Source organism: Oncorhynchus nerka, unplaced genomic scaffold (genome assembly GCF_034236695.1).
Source record: "Oncorhynchus nerka isolate Pitt River unplaced genomic scaffold, Oner_Uvic_2.0 unplaced_scaffold_1215, whole genome shotgun sequence".
Lineage (NCBI taxonomy): Eukaryota > Metazoa > Chordata > Actinopteri > Salmoniformes > Salmonidae > Oncorhynchus > Oncorhynchus nerka.
Window position 1 is genome coordinate 3199 of NW_027040118.1, and position 9540 is coordinate 12738.

Here is a 9540-nt window from a genome sequence, read left to right on the forward strand (position 1 = left end):
TGCAGAGATGCGATCGCCACCTGGTCATCAGAAGGGGGAAAGGAGAAGATTAATTGTGTGTGTCGTCTGCATAGCAATGGGATAGGAAGACCATGTGAGGTTATGACAGAGCCAAGTGACTTGGTGTATAGCGAGAATAGGAGAGGGCCTAGAACAGAGCCCTGGGGACACCAGTGGTGAGAGCACGTGGTGTGGAGACGGATTCTCGCCACGCCACCTGGTAGGAGCGACCTGTCAGGTAGGACGCAATCCCAGCGTGGGCCGCGCGAGGAGATGCCCAACTGGAGAGGGTGGAGAGGAGGATCTGATGGTTCACAGTATCGAAGGCAGCCGATAGGTCTAGAAGGATGAGAGCAGAGGAGAGAGTTAGCTTTAGCAGTGCGGAGCGCTCCGTGATACAGAAAGAGCAGTCTCAGTTGAATGACAGTCTTGAAACCTGACTGATTTGGATCAAGAAGGTCATTCTGAGAGAGATAAGCGGGAGAGCTGGCCAAGGACGGCACGTTCAAAGAGTTTTGGAGAGAAAAGAAAGAAGGGATACTGGTCTGTAGTTGTTGACATCGGAGGGATCAGTGTAGGTTTTTTCAGAAGGGGTGCAGCTCTCGCTCTCTTGAAGACGGAAGGGACGTAGCTGTGCGGTCAGGATGAGTTGATGAGGAGGTGAGGTAAGGGAGGAGGTCTCCGGAAATGGTCTGGAGAAGAGAGGAGGGGATAGGGTCAAGCGGGCAGGTTGTAGGGCGGCCGGCCGTCAGGGAGCCACGAGATTTCATCTGGAGAGAGGGGAGAAAGAGGTCAGAGCACAGGGTAGGGCAGTGTGAGCAGAACTAGCGGTGTCGTTTGACTTAGCAAACGAGGATCGGATGTCGTCGACCTTCTTTTCAAAATGGTTGACGAAGTCATCTGCAGAGAGGGAGGAGGGGGGAGGGGGAGGAGGATTCAGGAGGGAGGAGAAGGTTGCAAAGAGCTTCCTAGGGTTAGAGGCAGATGCTTGGAATTTAGAGTGGTAGAAAGTGGCTTTAGCAGCAGAGAGAGAAGAGGAAAATGTAGAGAGGAGGGAGTGAAAGGATGTCAGGTCCGCAGGGAGGCGAAGTTTTCCTCCATTTCCGCTCGGCTGCCCGGAGCCCTGTTCTGTGAGCTCGCAATGAGTCGTCGAGCCACGGAGCGGGAGGGGAGGACCGAGCCGGCCTGGAGGATAGGGGACATAGAGAGTCAAAGGATGCAGAAAGGGAGGAGAGGAGGGTTGAGGAGGCAGAATCAGGAGATAGGTTGGAGAAGGTTTGAGCAGAGGGAAGAGATGATAGGATGGAAGAGGAGAGTAGCGGGGGAGAGGCGAAGGTTGGGACGGCGCGATACCATCAGTAGGGCAGTGTGGGGAAGTGTTGGATGAGGCGAGAGGAAAAAGGATACCAGGTAGTGGTCGGCGGAGACTTGGAGGGGAGTTGCAACGAGGTTAGTGGAAGAACAGCATCTAGTAAAGATGAGGTCGAGCGTATTTCCTGCCTTGTGAGTAGGGGGGAAGGTGAGAGGTGAGGTCAAGAGGAGAGGAGTGGAAAGAAGGAGGGCAGAGAGGAATGAGTCAAAGGTAGGCGTGGGGAGGTTAAAGTCGCCCAGAACTGTGAGAGGTGAGCCGTCCTCAGGAAAGGAGCTTATCAAGGCATCAAGCTCATTGGATGAATCCTCCGAGGGAACCTGAGGCGATAAATGATAAGGATGTTGCTTGAAAGGGCTGGTAACTGTGACAGCATGGAATTCAAAGGAGGCGATAGACAGATGGGTAAGGGGAGAAAGAATGACCACTTGGGAGAGATGAGGATCCCGGTGCCACCACCCGCTGACCAGAAGCTCTCGGGGTGTGTGGAACCGTGGCGACGAAGAGAGAGCAGTAGGGTAGCAGTGTTGTCTGTGGTGATCCATGTTTCCGTCAGTGCCAAGAAGTCGAGGACTGGAGGGAGACATAGGCGGAGATGAACTCTGCCTTGTTGGCCGTGAGATCGGCAGTTCCAGAGGCTACCGGAGACCTGGAACTCCACTGGGTCGTGCGCGCTGGGACCACCAGATGGGTGGCCGTTACCACGCGTGGAGCGTTGTATGGTCTCAGCAGAGAGGAGAGAACAGGGATAGACAGACACATAGTTGACAGGCTACACAAGAGGCTACGCTAATGCAAAGGAGAGATTGGAATGACAAGTGGACTACACGTCACGAGTGTTCAGAGAGTTAAGCTTACGTAGCAAGAATCTTATTGACTAAAATGATTAAAATGATACAGTACTGCTGGTTGAAGTAGGCTCGTTGTTGACATAGGCTAGTGGCATTGGCTGCGTTGTTGACACTACACTAATCAAGTCGTCCGTTGAGTGTAATAGTTTCTACTGTGCTGCTATTCGGGGCAGCTGGCTAGCCAGCAGTGTTGATTACGTTCACGTTGCTAAAAGAACGACAATAGCTGGCTAACTAACCTAGGAAGTCGCTCTAGACTACACAATTATCTTTGATACAAAGACGGCCATGTAGCTAGCTATGTAGCTAGCTACGATCAAAAACAAATCAAGCCGTTGTACTGTAATGAAATGAAATGAAAAATGTGATACTACCTGTGGAGCGAAAGAAGAGCGAAATGCGACAGATTGTTGAGTGCAGAAGTTCTGTTCGGTAGACGTTAGCTGGCTGTTGGCTAGCTAGCAGAGTCTCCTATGTTAGGCGACATAAAACTACACACTCAAACTACACAGAATTATCTTGGAGTGCCGAAGACAACCAAAGACAACTATGTCTACTAACAACTCACCATCCCTGCTGTATCCTTAATACTACTGTGCTATATAACAACTCCACCCACATCCTACTGTATCATACTACTACTGTACTATCTAACAACCCCCACCACATCCTACTGTATCCATAATACTCTGTACTACTACTACTGTATCTAAAATCTAACAACTCCACCACATCAAACTGTCATAAAACATAAAACTACTGTACTAACACCTGCCACATCCTACTGTATCATAAAACTACTGTACTATCTAACAACTCACCACATCCTACATCCTACTGTATCTAACAACTCACACCAAAACTGCTATCTAACAACTCCACTACATCCTACTGTATCATACTACTACTGTACTATCCAACAACTCACATCCTGCTGTGTCAGCAAGACTGCTGCTAACACCCCTGCACCACATCCTGCTAGGCTTGCTGTGCTGTCTAACAACTCCACTACTAGCATCACTACACTGTATCCATAATGCTGCTGTGCTATCCAACAACTCCACCATCATCCTGCTGTGCTAACATAATGCACTACTGTACTTTATCCACACCTACACCACATCCCTACATGTACTGCTGTGCTCATAAAACTACTAACAACTCCACCCATCAAACTGTATCATAAAACTGCTAACAGCTCCACCACATCCTGCTGTATCATAAAACTGCTAACAACTCCACTACATCCTACTGTATCATAATACTACTGTACTATCCAACAACTCCACCACTTCCTACTGTATCATAAAACTACTAACAACTCCACTACATCCTACTGTATCATAAAACTACTAACAGCTCCACTACATCCTACTGTATCATAAAACTACTAACAACTCACATCCCACATCCTCACTGTAATCATGTAAAACTACTAACAACTTCCTGTATCCACTACTAACAACTCCCCTACTGTATCATAATACTACTGTGCTACTATCCAACAACTCCACCACTCCACCACATCCTACTGTATCATAAAACTACTCTAACAACTCCACCACATCCTATGCACACATAACATAATACTACTGTACAACTCCACCACATCCTACTGTACTCATAATACTACTGTACTATCTAACAACTCCACCCATCCTACTGTGTATCATAAAACTACTGTACTAACACCTGCCACATCCTACTGTATCATAAAACTACTGTACTATCTAACAACCCCACCACATCCCTGCTGTATCCTTAAAACTACTGTACTAACACCTACACACCACATCCTACTGTATCCTTAAAACTACTGTACCAACACCTACACCACATCCTACTGTATCATACTACTACTGCTGTATATCTAACAACTCCACCACATCCTACTGTATCCATAATACTACTATCTAACAACTCAAACTCAATGTGTTCAACTCCAAAGCAACGTGTTCAACTCAAATCGTTGGCCTTAGTCAACTTTTCTAATGGCTATAATATAATATATAATATATATAACTATAATATATAACTGTCAAATCTAAATTTGCTTGACATAAACCATTCAAAGGCACTTAAATATTTTGACTTGCCCATTTACCCTCGGAATGGCATACATACACAGTACTCAATTGTCTCAAGGCTTAAAATCCTACTTCAACCCCGTCTCCTCCCCTTCATCTGCACTGATTGAAGTGGATTTAACAAGTGACATCAATAAGGGATCATAGCTTTCACCTCGGTTCACCTGGTCAGTCGATGTCATGGAAATAGCAGGTGTTCTTAATATTTTGTACACTCAGTGTATGTTTATTAAAATAATATGTTTTGGATCAATTGAATAAACAGGTAATACATGATGCCCCTAGCGTGGCTACCCAGCTAGCATTAACTTACGTGGCTACCCAGTCCCACAGCTAGCTAAGCCATGTATAATACATGATGCCCAGTCCCACCACAGCCATGTATAATAAATTATGCCCAGCCCCAGCTACCACAGCCATGTAATACGCGATGCCCTCCCAGCTAGCTAAGCGTGGCTACCACAGCCATGTATAATACATGATGCCCAGTCCCAGCTAGCTAACGTGGCTACCACAGCCATGTAGCGTGGCTAATAATACCTGATACCAGTCCACAGCTATGCTAAGCGTGGCTACCACAGCCATGTATAATACATGATGCCCAGTCCCAGCTAGCTAAACGATGCCCCAGGCTACCACAGCCATGTATAATACATGATGCCCCAGTCCCAGCTAGCTAAACGTGGCTAACAGTTAGCCAAACGTGGCTACCAGCAGCTAAGCGTGGCTACCACAGCACAGCCATCACGTAATACATGAAACGTGGCTACCACAGCCCATGATGCCCAGTCCCAGTTAGCTAAACGTGGCTACACAGCCATGTATAATACTGATGCCCAGTCCCAGCTAGCTAAACGTGGCGTGGCTAGCACAGCACAGCCATGTATAATACATGATGCCCAGTCCCAGCTAGCTAAACGTGACTACCACAGCCATGTATAATACATGATGCCCAGTCCCAGCTAGCTAAACGTGGCTACCACAGCCAGTATAATACATGATGCCCAGTCCCAGCTACCACAGCTAAACGTGGCTACCACAGCCACAGCCATGTATAATAGCCATGATGCCCAGTCCCAGCTAGCTAAACGTGACTACAGCACAGCCATGTATAATACATGATGCCCAGTCCCAGCAGCTAAACGTGGCTACCACAGCCATGTATAATACATGATGCCCAGTCCCAGCTAGCTAAACGTGACTACCACAGCCATGTATAATACATGATGCCCAGTCCCAGCTAGCTAAACGTGACTACCACAGCCATGTATAATACAAGATGCCCAGTCCCAGCTAGCTAAACGTGGTATAATACTACAGCACAGCCATATATAATACAAGATGCCCAGTCCCAGCTAGCTAAACGTGGCTACCACAGCACAGCCATGTATAATACATGATGCCCAGTCCCAGCTAGCTAAAAGTGGCTACCACAGCCATGTATAATACATGATGCCCAGTCCCAGCTAGCAGTCGCTGACTACCACAGCCATGTATAATACATGATGCCCAGTCCCAGCTAGCTAAACGTGACTACCACAGCCATGTATAATACATGATGCCCAGTCCCAGCTAGCTAAACGTGACTACCACAGCCATGTATAATACATGATGCCCAGTCCCAGCTAGCTAAACGTGGCTACCACAGCCATGTATAATACATGATGCCCAGTCCCAGCTAGCTAAACGTGACTACCACAGCCATGTATAATACATGATGCCCAGTCCCAGCTAGCTAAACATGACTACCACAGCCATGTATAATACATGATGCCCAGTCCCAGCTAGCTAAACGTGGCTACCACAGCCATGTATAATACATGATGCCCAGTCCCAGCTAGCTAAACGTGACTACCACAGCCATGTATAATACATGATGCCCAGTCCCAGCTAGCTAAACGTGACTACCACAGCCATATAATACATGATGCCCAGTCCCAGCTAGCTAAACGTGACTACCACAGCCATGATATAATACAAGATGCCCAGTCCCAGCTAGCTAAACGTGGCTACTACCACAGCCATGTATAATACATGATGCCCAGTCCCAGCTAGCTAAACGTGGCTACCACAGCCATGTATATACATGATGCCCAGTCCCAGCTAGCTAAACGTGACTACCACAGCCATGTATAATACATGATGCCCAGTCCCAGCTAGCTAAACGTGACTACCACAGCCATGTATAATACATGATGCCCAGTCCCAGCTAGCTAAAGCCGCCAATACATGATGCCCAGGCTACTACCACAGCCATGTATAATACATGATGCCCAGTCCCAGCTAGCTAAACATGACTACCACAGCCATGTATAATACATGATGCCCAGTCCCAGCTAGCTAAACGCATGACTACCACAGCCATGTATAATACATGATGCCCAGTCCCAGCTAGCTAAACATGACTAGCTAAACGTACCACAGCCATGTATCACATGATGCCCAGTCCCAGCTAGCTAAACGTGACTACCAGCTACCACAGCCATGTATAATACATGATGCCCAGTCCCAGCTAGCTAAACGTGACTACCACAGCCATGTATAATACATGATGCCCAGTCCCAGCTAGCTAAACGTGGCTACCACAGCCATGTATAATACATGATGCCCAGTCCCAGCTAGTCCCAGCTAGCTAAACCACTACCACAGCCATGTATAATACATGATGCCCAGTCCCAGCTAGCTAAACGTGGCTACCACAGCACAGCCATGTATAATACAAGATGCCCAGTCCCAGCTAGCTAAACGTGACTACCACAGCCATGTATAATACATGATGCCCAGTCCCAGCTAGCTAAACGTGGCTACCACAGCCATGTATAATACATGATGCCCAGTCCCAGACTAGCTAAACGTAAGCGTGACTACCACAGCACATGCCAGTCATGTGACTACCACAGCCATGTATAATACATGATGCCCAGTCCCAACTAGCTAAACATGACTACCACAGCCATGTATAATACATGATGCCCAGTCAGCTAGCTAAACATGACTACCACAGCCATGTATAATACATGATGCCCAGTCCCAGCTAGCTAAACATGACTACCCGTGGCTACCACAGCACAGCCATGTATAATACATGATGCCCAGTCCCAGCTAGCTAAACGTGACTACCACAGCCATGTATAATACATGATGCCCCAGTCCCAGCTAGCTAAACGACTAGCTAAACAGCACAGCCATGTATAATACATGATGCCCAGTCCCAGCTAGCTAAACGTGGCTACCACAGCCATGTATAATACATGACAGCACAGCCATGTATAATACATGATGCCCAGTCACAGCTAGCTAAACGTGACTACCACAGCACAGCCATGTATAATATGATGCCCAGTCCCAGCTAGCTAAGCGTGGCTACCCACAGCACAGCCATGTATAATACAAGATGCCCAGTCCCAGCTAGCTAAAGCGTGACTACCACAGCCATGTAATACAGTGCCCAGTCCCAGCTAGCTAAACGTGACTACCACAGCCATGTATAATGCATGTGCCCAGTCCCAACTAGCTAACGTGACTACCACAGCCATGTGCATAATACATGATGCCCAGTCCAGCAGCTAAGCTGTATTCTACAGCCATGTATAATACGTGATGCCCAGTCCCAACTAGCTAAGTGGCTACCACAGCACAGCCATGTACTTGTACATGATGCTGATCCAGCTAGCTAAACGTGGCTACCACAGCACAGCCATGTATAATACAAGATGCCCAGTCCCAGCTGGCTAAGCGTGATACCACAGCCATGTCATAATACATGATGCCCAGTCCCAACTGACTAAGCGTTTTCTACAGCCGTAGCGCATAATACATGATGCCCAGTCCCAACTAGCTAAACGTGGCTACCACAGCACAGCCATGTATAATACATGATGCAGTCCCAGCTAGCTAAACGTGGCTACCACAGCACAGCCATGATAATACATGATGCCCAGTCCCAACTAGCTAGCGTGGCTACCACAGCACAGCCATGTAATACAAGATGCGTCCCAGCCTAGCTAACGTGACTACCACAGCCATGTATAATACATGATGCCCAGTCCCAGCTAGCTAAACGTGGCTACCACAGCCATGTATAATACATGATGCCCAGTCCCAGCTAGCTAAACGTGGCTACCACAGCCATGTATAATACATGATGCCCAGTCCCAGCTAGCTAAACGTGACTACCACAGCCATGTATAATACATGATGCCCAGTCCCAGCTAGCTAAACGTGGCTACCACAGCACAGCCATGTATAATACATGATGCCCAGTCCCAGCTAGCTAAACGTGACTACCACAGCCATGTATAATACATGATGCCCAGTCCCAGCTAGCTAAACGTGACTACCACAGCCATGTATAATACATGATGCCCAGTCCCAGCTAGCTAAACGTGGCTACCACAGCCATGTATAATACATGATGCCCAGTCCCAGCTAGCTAAACGTGACTACCACAGCCATGTATAATACATGATGCCCAGTCCCAGCTAGCTAAACGTGACTACCACAGCCATGTATAATACATGATGCCCAGTCCCAGCTAGCTAAACGTGGCTACCACAGCCATGTATAATACATGATGCCCAGTCCCAGCTAGCTAAACGTGACTACCACAGCCATGTATAATACATGATGCCCAGTCCCAGCTAGCTAAACGTGGCTACCACAGCCATGTATAATACATGATGCCCAGTCCCAGCTAGCTAAACGTGGCTACCACAGCACAGCCATGTATAATACATGATGCCCAGTCCCAGCTAGCTAAACGTGACTACCACAGCCATGTATAATACATGATGCCCAGTCCCAGCTAGCTAAACGTGACTACCACAGCCATGTATAATACATGATGCCCAGTCCCAGCTAGCTAAACGTGGCTACCACAGCCATGTATAATACATGATGCCCAGTCCCAGCTAGCTAAACGTGACTACCACAGCCATGTATAATACATGATGCCCAGTCCCAGCTAGCTAAACGTGACTACCACAGCCATGTATAATACATGATGCCCAGTCCCAGCTAGCTAAGCGTGGCTACCACAGCTAGCTAAACTTGGTTACCACAGCCATGTATAATACATGATGCCCAGTCCCAGCTAGCTAAACGTGACTACCACAGCCATGTATAATACATGATGCCCAGTCCCAGCTAGCTAAACGTGACTACCACAGCACAGCCATGTATAATACATGATGCCCAGTCCCAGCTAGCTAAACGTGGCTACCACAGCCATGTA